The sequence below is a fragment of the Ambystoma mexicanum genome, chromosome 12, assembly GCF_040938575.1.
Source record: "Ambystoma mexicanum isolate Mex_15411 chromosome 12, UKY_AmexF1_1, whole genome shotgun sequence".
Lineage (NCBI taxonomy): Eukaryota > Metazoa > Chordata > Amphibia > Caudata > Ambystomatidae > Ambystoma > Ambystoma mexicanum.
The window spans coordinates 1,047,750,575-1,047,761,852 of NC_090936.1; positions in this window are offsets into that span (position 1 = coordinate 1,047,750,575).

The following is an 11,278-nucleotide window of genomic DNA, read 5'->3' on the forward strand; positions in this document are numbered from 1 at the left end:
ATGACATGTAGCTAAAAATTCATCACAATGGGCAAAAAGAATTCTTACATCGGCCAGCATTTCAGACACAGCCCTTGGTAAACATGTCCATCGTGTATGAGTTGCAGGGTATGGACAAACACACACCACACTTACAAAATCTGCATCTAATGGTGCATGTTTGCTATGTTGGCTTGCACAGCCTGCGCTTTAGAATGGTCATTTTGTCAACTCAGGCATTTCCTGTAGAGCCAAGTCTATTTTAGCCCAGGTATGGTTTCTTCTTATGTTTCAGGGTGCAACAAAACACCATGCTTTGTCATGTCGCTTGATCGCCAGTGGCCTGTGAAACTCATGAATGATTTTGCTGTGAGTCAAGACATCTACATTTTCACTGTGAATGCCATTTTCCCAGAACACTACACCTCAGCTACGCTTGCATGGTACTATTTGATACATTGCAGCCAGCAAGACTCGTTAGAGTTAACGAGTAACCCAAATGCACTCCAATAGAGGAATAAAATCCCCTTAAAAGAATTCAGAGTTCACACAGAATTTGTCAACGCACATTAACTTAAAATGCACATGCCTCAATAGATGTCAATATAGTAAACACAATACTGTTTTAAAACTAAAGGGACTGAATTCAAAACATGTTTTCTTATACAAAATATATTTAAAATGAAGGAAGAACAAATAAATCAAGGTTCTATTGCGGTATACAACAAAATTAATAGAAAACACCATACATAACAATAATTACATTTATCTTGTCCCATATGACAAGAATTAATGTAGAAAGAGTTAATTAGCATTTTCTCTCATCCCGACGCATTTCAGATAATCATATATCCATTTTCAAGGGAACTAATGCCATATCACGCAGTGACATCAATAGTTCCATCGTAAGCAACCTTGATTGTTGCTCACGCATGTTCGCCCGACTTCTTGGAAATGGCTCTAAAAAGAACACCTCTCCAGGTATTCTATGGCCACAACCGTCCAAAGGAAACACCTGTTTAGCGAAAAACTCCCAAGGTAAATTCTCAGAGAATACCTGCATTTATGAGAATAGGAAACGAGGCATGAATATGGCAAATCACCAGACGGCTGAGACCATAGAATATCTGAAGAGTTGCTCTTTTAAGGGGATTTATTCCTCTATTGCACTGCATTTGGGTTACTTGCTAACAAGTCTTTCTGGCTGCATTATTTTTAAATGTTTCCCTATACACCTATGGCCCATTGCACCTGAAGTGTCCATTTCAAAATGTTGCCATTTTGGCTTTGCACCCCCACATAGAATATTTCTCATAACTATTTCATACATATCAGGTAGGACACGCTCTTCCATGATCATGGCGTTCAGGTGAGGTTCACCATTACATGAAGCCAATAGGGTCAGAGAAAGATCTTGGTGATTTATAGTTGTAACAAGGACTGCAACAGTTTTTCTGACATCCATATACGCAGAAAGGGTAGTTTTGACTGGGATGTGCATGTAGGAATGGAAGTCCTTGTCCCCAAGAGGGTAGTCATTCCCAGTCAGGTCGCACTTGCCCAGTCCCTTAGGGAGGCACGTGCGTAGTTTGCTCACTTAGTAGCCCCAAAGGGGGTAGCTCCCCTCTGGGGAGAAGGGACACATTGTCCAGATTCATCACACTGGGTGGTGGGGATGTCCCAATCCATTACCACCCGGACTTTGGACTGCAGAGGCTGTTTCTTACCACCACCTAATTGATGCCCTAAATAAGTAACAGCACCCTGTGCTATCTGGCACTTGGGAGCCTTGATAGTCAAGCCAGCCTTCTGCATGGCTTGAAGCGCCTTTTCCAGATGGGATACATGGTCTTCTGAGATGTCGCTGAATACTGCAATGTTGTCTAAGTAGGCAACACTGAAGTCTTCCAGCCCCAACAAGACCTGGTTCACCATCCTCTGGAAGGTGACAGGGGCATTCTTTGGCCAGAACAGCATAACAGTGAACTGATAATGCCTTTCAGGGGTGGAGAATGTGGACCTCTCTTTTGCTTGCCCAGTCAGACCGACCTGCCAGTACCTTGCCGTGAAGTCGAAGGAACCGTGGCGGATCAGAAGAAGGAGTCGGACACTGTGAGGACATTTCTACTGGTCATTTATTAAATAATGAAAATAAGGCCTATTGTTTCCCTTAAGTGGTTCAATTGACTTTTCTTTGTATTCATAGAATTCTCTCTCTGATAATCTCCACTCTTTTCTTCTTGATTTATGGGCTGTTTGACCCTATTCCAGAGGTATTTGTGCCCCGGTCGTAGAGATCTCTCTTTTAGGTTACTTGGGGTTCTCTTTCTCACATTGATACAGTTCCTCTTTATCAACCTTAAATTCAATGGGGGTCATTACGAGGTTGGAGGTAGCCATGGCGCTATAAGCGCCATGGCTACCCCCTTACCGCATTCCGGGTCCGGGTTCCCGGAATAGGGACTTACCGGGTAATTCCGAACTTGGAGTACCCGGTAAATCCCCATTCCGGGAACCATTCCCCATTCCCATTTGAGCCCCCATAGGGCTCAATGGGAATGGGGATGGAGCTAATAACGGGCCCGCTATTAGCGGGCCCGTTATTAGCTCTGAAGTCCCTTAACGGGTCCCTTCCATAACGCCTGGTAAAACCAGGCGTTATGGAAGGGACCCGCTAAGGGACCTCGTAGTAGGGCGGTAAGGGATTACCAGTGCCCTTACCGGTGCCGGTAATCCCTTACTGCCCACCTCATAATGACCCCCAATGTCTCACCAATTTCACTGGGACTGGATACAGAATAATGAAAAGCGAAAAAAGTTGACATCTATACAAGATCTGGGAATCTCATCGCATGGACTCGATGAAACTCCCAAGTACTTATGCAAATTCCCCTCGCGATACCATCGCAACCAATTTATGAGATTACACTTCAAGCTGTATAAAACCAAAGCAGTACTGATGTTGAGGCGTGATCCCGAAACTGCAGATAATCAATGTAGACACTGTAATAATACAGTTGAATCAGCCAAATATCTGATAATCGAATGTATAGCAATTACAGCCCAAAGGTCGCTGCATCTCGCAAACTTCGTGCCAATAAATAACAACTTAGAAGAGTGGTGGAGTTACCTAATCGCTGGAACAAACACACGGCTGACTTGCGCTGTGATCAACTTTATGGACTCTGTTCTGCCAGAAAACTGATGTTTTGATTAGAGAGCACGGTATGAAGGTATGACAAATGTAGGATGTACATATTCATGTAATAAAAAGGTTTTTTTTTTGTAACTAAACTAAAAATTACAATAAAAAAAAGGAGACCGGTCCTCGTTTGCAGATGTATGGTTTAGTTTTGACTTTGGCCAAGTCACTGATTTTTCTAGTGTTCTTCATATCTGGCAGTCCCCAATATGCGACCATGGGAGATGGCTTAGGGAGTTCCTTGCAGGAGCGGGAGTCCTTGTCCTCGAAGGGGGATCCTCTCCCAGTGAGGTACTATTTGCCCAGACTCCTAGGGGGTCTTGCAAAGGGATCTCACCTCCTTAGCCTCAAAGGGGGAGAAGGGACGAATTCCCTTGATTGGCCTATTTTATCTCAGGAAAAGGGGTGGTCCCCAAAGGCTTGTAAATCTCCTTTGAGTAGGGGGGGGCAGAAAACAGGTCTTTAACCCCCAATCCCAATTAAACTGGGTAGCATTCCGCTCAAAGTTTTAAAATAATGCCCCTAGATCTATCCCTTCTTAGTAAGGTTGGAGTATGCCATGGGATACTATCCAGTGTGAGGGTCCTGTTCGTATTTTTTCAAGTCCTACTTGGAGTTGTTGATCTGATCTGGTGTTCAACCGATCACTCCAGGAGGGACTCCGGGCTACTCATTTCAACTTCGGGGTTACCCGAGGAGGAAGAAGTCTAGAAGCAACTACGTCCGGCTTCCTCCACTCGTCAGAATTCTTAAGAGCTAGTGGTGGGTCTTCTAACTTTTCCTCCCAATCTAAGTCATTGGGTATTTTAGAATTAAGGCCCATGGAAGGTACGGGTACCGCCAGGAGAATATGGGATCTTATTCCCAACAATGTTTTTATGCCCATTAGACCGATAGGTGGGAGTTTGTTCATAGGTGTGGCCATAAACTTTTGGGATTGTGGGATTGTCTCTTTCTCAGGACTTTAGTATCCCACTTCAGACACCATTTATGGCGGGTCAGAAGAAGGATGCGGACACTGTAAGGACAATTCTACTGGTTATTTATTAAATAAGAATAAGGCCTAGCTTTCCCTTTTGCTATGGGTTGGACCCTGTCTATGTAAATAACTAATGAGCACGTCAGTGGAAGTCTCAATTGAATAAGTCAGCTGACCAAATGCAGCTAGGGAGGGTTTTATGAAGTGGATTGATTGGATTTTGAGTCGTGCAATGCTTTTTTAGAGTTCAATAAGCAATTAAATGATATGAAAAAGAATCCAAAGTCCTCCAAATAGATCAACCAAAGGAATGATTTCATCTCATTGCGGTCAGCCAACACCATGGTCGTCCTCAAGGCTGACAGAAACTTGAAAATGTCAAACATAATTTCAAATCAGGGTATCATACAATTGTATGTGCATAGAATACCATGTTGTAATAAAATTAAATGGAATATGTATATACATATTTGTAACGTAGCATATGTATATATAAGAACAATGTTTTGATAAATTGAGGATACATATAATCAATAGGTTACATACCCATGTTCATTTCACCGATGGAGAGAGCAGAAAAAACGAGAAAACAGAATAAAGCCACATATTCACCATCATAGATAGGAAAGTAGCATATGATTGCTCAGTCCATGAGTGATTCATGCACCGCACCTGCACCCAGCCACTGTGTTACTATATGATGTAAACAAACGAATAGAGAATGATTGCACCGAAAATTATCAGGTTTCCCCCAATATAGTGGATATTCAGAAGTTAAAATTAGATTGTCTTTTGTCAAGTGCAATGTAAAAATACTCACACCTATATGTGGATAGTTTATAGTGATTTGGGTAAGGTTATAGCACCCACTGTGAAAGCCAGACCAGCATTAGTCTAGATATAATTAAGGTGGTAATGCACCCTTGTTGGAAATACGTCTTGTAACAAATCCGGAAGTTTAAAATTAATTAATCATTGTATTAGGCTGACCATATTAACTGTAGCAATAATAATAAAGTGACCATAATTATATCAGTGATGAAATTACCTTACAGAGGTAATTAATTAAGAGAGCCCTACCATGGTTTGCACAAGGGTGCTGGCTCTGGTTCTAGTATGTAGATGTTTCCAATATTTCAAATCAAAATGTCTAGTCCTCAAGTTGATAGAACTGTCAAAAAATAATAGATGGAAAAGTTTGAACCCAGCGCTTGCTGCCAATTGGATGGTGGAATGATATGCAGGAAACTGATACTCCTTACCTTAATTAAATGTTTCCAGTTACATGGTCAGTTACTGGTGCTGCTATATTCGTGGGTAGATTCCCAGAGATCGATTTAAAGTGGCATAAACTTCACCTGTGTGTAAATAAATAGGACACTTGTGTAGGTGTATGCTTAATTAGAAAGCCTCTTGATATTAACTATGAGCTTTGACAGTATACAAAACCGTGTTCTTGAATTACATGCGACAATGTAATGTGCGCATTTGAAAGTGAGATAAAATGGTAGGGTAATTGCCACGTGACATAAAATCCATGTCATGATATTAGGTATGCTGTTGTTATAACAGCGGGTGATGCCACAATGCAGTTTTAGAATGACATAATCTATGACTATATATGGTAATTAAATGTTCACGTTCCGATTATAACTATTTGAAAGTGCACCCCTTGTATTTAATTAAATATGTCTTTATATTGGCGCCAGATAAGCCCTAAAGCAAGTTAAACATTGCTGTGATCTTTGTATGATTTACAGATGCATTGTACTCTTTGTGAAAGAAGTCCTTTTTTAAGTGCCCCAGGTATGCAATTTGCAGATAATATGAAGTATTGATGTCATTGCGGCTACTTTCGCTTACCGTCATGGAATCTATTTATACTTTGGGGTCAAATTCCCGTGGCATCAGGCACGGCTGCTTCCTGAATGGCCATCCTTGTAATGAAAATGGAGTTACCGTGCGTGTGACGTGCATGACGTCAGATATAAACAATAAATAGTGATCTAAAAATGCATTCAATTATGCTGGAAATTCACATTTCGATGCAGGAAAAGTGCATATGTGTTAACACTCACTGCTTCATTTCCGACAATATATTGGGTTGATCCATTGGCTTGAATTATTTATTATGTAGCAGAAAAATGGGGCTGGTAGAAAAGCATGATAAAAATCTTGTATAACTGAATATGGGAATAAGGCGCTACATGCTTTAAAATGTAATCACCAGTACTGAAGATGAGTCCAAACTGGGACTCCGACTGTAAATTAGTACAAACAAGACCTGCTGAACAATAGTTGAATGGTAATTCCTTACAGTGTTATAAAAGTACCATTCTGAATATCACATTATCATTGTCATCCATGCATGTTTGAGAATAATGACCCTTAAAAATCCTCATTATATTTTGTTCAATGGCAACAAGGTGTACAGTGAGGTGCATCTCTCATGTAATTTGCATAGAAAATTGTTGTAAATTTGAAGTCTCAGACATAAGAACAATGAAATATCATCAACATTTGGATTAAGCAATCAAAACAATTCAGGAAGCGGCTTTGCGCAATGCCATGGGGATTTGACCCCAAAAAATAAACAGACTATGTGGGGATTCATCAGGTGAGACCTCGCGAGAGTATCTGCGGGTAGCGCGAAGAAAGACAGATGCGCCCCAGAGCCAGAGCGGCAGCACCAGAATCTAGTCAGGCCTCAGCGCTCCGCCTATTGAGGGAAATGAGGCCTCCTATGCAGGTCTGCCCCATCTGCAGACCCCTACTCAGCTGAGCGTAATGCCATGGCCGAGGGCAGCCTCGTGGGGGCTCCAGCTAGCAGGGGATATCAATTTCACAGCACATGTACTATGTAGTGAAGCTAACTGCATGGGGCAAACGAATTGAAATGTGAGTACTGCCCCCCCATCATTCCGGGACTCTAATACCCCTGTTACTCTTTATGTGTCAGGTGTCAGAATAAACACCTCTTTCTACCACACAAGTGTCCTGTAATCATTGAAGGCCACTACATAATTGGCGACGAGGAGCAGAAAACACCCGGGCAGGAACCATGCAAGGTGCCACGCCACCTCCCGCTTTCCTCCAGTCCCCCGGCATGCCTGCAATCTCTTGGCAGCAATGGGAACCACTGTTCTCCACGTATCTGGAAGCATTGAGAGGTACAGGCTATTCGCCGGCCAGAAAGAAGGTCATGCTACTTAACGACATGGGAGTCGAAGGACAGCGCATTTTCGTAGGGTTGAAGGCTGTGCCCACGGCAAACGAAAACGATGATGTCTACAAAGAGGACATGTTAGTGGGCCACACTAATTCCCGCAAAGTCCAGGATAAATTCATACAAGAGAAAGAACTGGACCTAGATAAAGCCAATCAAATTGAAAGGGCCAAAGAGGAGACCTCGAACAGAAGCAGAGAAGTAAGTGGGCCATCGCGCGCATCCGAAATGGCCACTGTGCAATGGAAGGGGACTAGAGAGAAAGACAGCCGCAAGAAGGAGAAAGGACCAAAGTGAAGAGAAGCAACCAAGCGCTACAGATGTGCCAGCACTAAGCACCTGGTTGAACGATCGAGATTGTCCCGCAAATGAACAAAGAATGCTACAAGTGCAGGCGATTTGGCCACTTTGCTGCAACCTGCACATGGCAGGAAAATAATGTCACCCACATTGACGGAGACAGAGGAACGAGCAATGAGGAAGATCCATACGATAAGCCAATGGTAATCATGGTCAGCTCATCTCGAGCAGGGAGGGAGAAACCCAATTGCGTGGTGAGAGTGGATGGAAAGGAAACACGCATCATGGCCGATTCAGGGTCCGACCTGACCATCCTCCCCATCCAGACATACAAAAACATGATGGGACGCGACTTGGTCGAGATTAGAAGCACCAAGCAAAGGCCCACAGTCTTCGGGGGAGCCACCGTAGACTTATTAGGCTACATCAAAGCCAAACTCGAATTCAAGGATAGCTGCACCACAACAAAATGCGTCTTTTTGTCCGAGGGTCCAGCTGTACTGGGATGGGACGAACAGCATAAACTGAGCATCCGGTTAGACCCCTGCTGAACAAGTGCTGCTGGTCTCCTCGCGCTGAATCTCAAAAGTGCATTCCCCATGCTGTTCTCTGAAACACCTGGGAAAATAAAGAATTACGTGCACAAAAGCCACCTAAAACCCAATGCAGTACCGGACAAGCACAAGGTCAGGCCCATTCCAGCGACATCAAGAGTGGTACTCGAATCCTCCAAATGGCTAAGCCTGGTGGTCCTCATGAAGAAGAAATCCTCCAACGAATTGGGAGTGTGCATAGATCTACGCAGTCTCAACCTGGAGGTGGTCACTGACAGTTTTTCCTTGCCCAGCATCAACTAAATCATGATGAAGGAAGTAACAGTATTTTCAAAACTCGATATGCGTGATGCCAGCCATCAGATAGATCTGCACAAGGCCTCACGCCCACTCACAAAATTCATCACGCCATTCGGCACATTCAACCATTCTCGGGAAGATAGCTCAGGGGAAACATGCTCGCCTTGGAAGCAAGACGGCACAGAGCACCACAGGATCGATCCCCGAGTTTGCGCTTAGAAACCTCTGGGTATTAAGCACGTTATAAATATCATATCCTATCATATCATATAATTTCAATATACACAAATGCCATTCGAGTTGTCATCCGCTGCGTCAGCATTTCAAAGAATGATGAACTCCATGCTGCACGGCATCAACAACATGTCATATTTCCAAGACAACATCCCGGAGTATGCCAAGGACATAGAAACCCCTGACAGAGTGCTAGGAGAAGTACTGGCAAACTACAGAGCGCAGCAGTCAACCTGCGTCACTAGGAGTGCATATTTGGAGCTTGCGAAGTAGAATGCCTGGGTTACCGCATATCAGAGGAAGGAGTAAGCCCCAAGAAAAACATGCTACAAGCTATAGTTGACGCTCCAGCCCCGACTTCAAAAGATGAACTTCGGACGTTCCTTGGTCTCGCAGAGTATTACATGAAATTCGTTCCCAGATTCTCTGAAACCATATCGCCCTTGAGAGAGCTCCTGAAGAAGGGTGCAGAGTACACATGGAAATCACAACAAGTCGCAGCCTTCGCTGAAATCAAGAAGAGAATCTTGCACGCACCATGTCTCAAACCGGTCAATCCCGGTTGGGAAACTTACATAACGACAGATACCACTACATACGGCTTGTGCGGCACCCTCACCAAAAAAAGGGAGACACTGAAAATATTGTTGCCTTTCCGTCAAAAGCACTGTCCACCTCAGAGCAAAACTACTCTACTGTAAAAAAAAATAAAGATGCTGGCGTGCATCTGGGCCGTCGAGTATTTCAGGTCGTACGTTTGGGGAAACAAATTCCTGCCAGTCACTAACCACAAACCCCGGATGCACATGTTGAGCACTGGCGGCACACAAACGGCGACACCACGCCTAAGAAGAATGGCCGCCAAACTGCAGAAGTACACATGAGATTACCCACATTGCAGGCTGGAAGAACGCCCAAGCGGAATGCATGTCCAGGTTACTGGATCAAGGTACCCCGGGCAGCACATTCCTCAAAGACGAATGAGTTGCGGCATCCATATGAGATCTAAGGAACAAAGACTTTATGGAGATGAGCTAGTTGCATTGGCAGGAGGAAATATTACAGTATGATGCCCTGGGCCGAGTAGCAGAAGGGGTCCGCAAAGGGTGGCCCAAAGACAGAGCAGGGCCGGATGGTCTGCGACCGTATTGGAAAGTTAGCGATGAAATCACGGAAATGGATGGTCTAATAATGAGAGGCGACCAAGTAATTCCTCCAAGAGGCATCCGCAAGGTCATATTGTGCAGAGCGCATGCAGGTCATCTAGGCAGCAATATGACATGACGCAGAGTGCACGATGCATACTGGTGGCCTGGAATGGATTAAGATGTAAAGGCAATGATCGAAAGATGCCATGAATGCCCAAACAGCGACAAGCGATTAAAGGTGAGGCATGCACCCATGATACCCACAGAAATCCCACATGGCGTCTGGCACAACATAGGGCCGGATTTCATATGCCTGTTGGACGGCATGTTGAGCGACAACAGGTACGGGGTAGTCATGGTGGACTTCCTCTCCAAGTGGGTCGAAGTTGCATTTGTGCCGGACATCACCACGGGCACAGTCACAGAAGTACTAAACTCTGTCTTTCAAAGAGAAGGGCTCCCCAAAGAGATCGTAACAGACAATGGGGTGCAGCTAGTTTCCAGGGAGATGGAAAGTTTCCTAAAGAAGCACAATATCCGTTATTCGAGAGCAAGCCTGTACCACCCACAAGCCAACGGGCTGGAAGAAAGGGCGAACTGCTTCATCAAAGGAGCCTTACAACTGGCACGTGCATGAGGCATGAATCCATACAAGATCGTCAAAGAGACTGTAGCAGCACATCGCTTGACGCTGAATGCCATATCACAGGAGTATCTCTGTTTCAAATGTTGAGAGGAAGAAGGGCTGCATCCACGCTGCTACCACCGTGGCTACACAAAGTCAGAGAGGACGATAACATCGACATGAGCGACATTGTCTTCAGATTGCAAAAGAAAAAGGAGATCATGAAATCTCACGGCGACAAACTCACAGCAGCATTCTGCACTGAGATTAACGAAGGGGACTTTGTGAAAATACGTCTACCCCACAAAGACACCGCCACGGGCTCCAAAAATAGCCAACCATGTCCACACCAGTGATGGAAGGAGGTGGAAACTTGAAAGGGTGGCAGTGTACAAGAAAAGGGCGTCCACTACCTGCCCCTCCATGGGAATAGGAGACGGCCATGAGCAATGGGGTTTAGCCAGCAGCCCCCAACAACCAGAGATGGACGTCAGGGAAGAAGGAAACCAAAATGAACATGCTCACATGAGCTCCACACCCCGGTCTAGGGAAGCATACCGGGAAGCAACCTCAGCGGAACAAACCCCTTGCGACACATCCCGCATAACCACCCAAACCCCCAAAGCAGCCACTGACCAGAACAGGCTCCAACCGGAGAGAAGGAAGCCAACCAGATTCACAGACTTTGTCATGAACTAGGAACCAGCTTTTCCTATGAAAGGAGGTGTGTG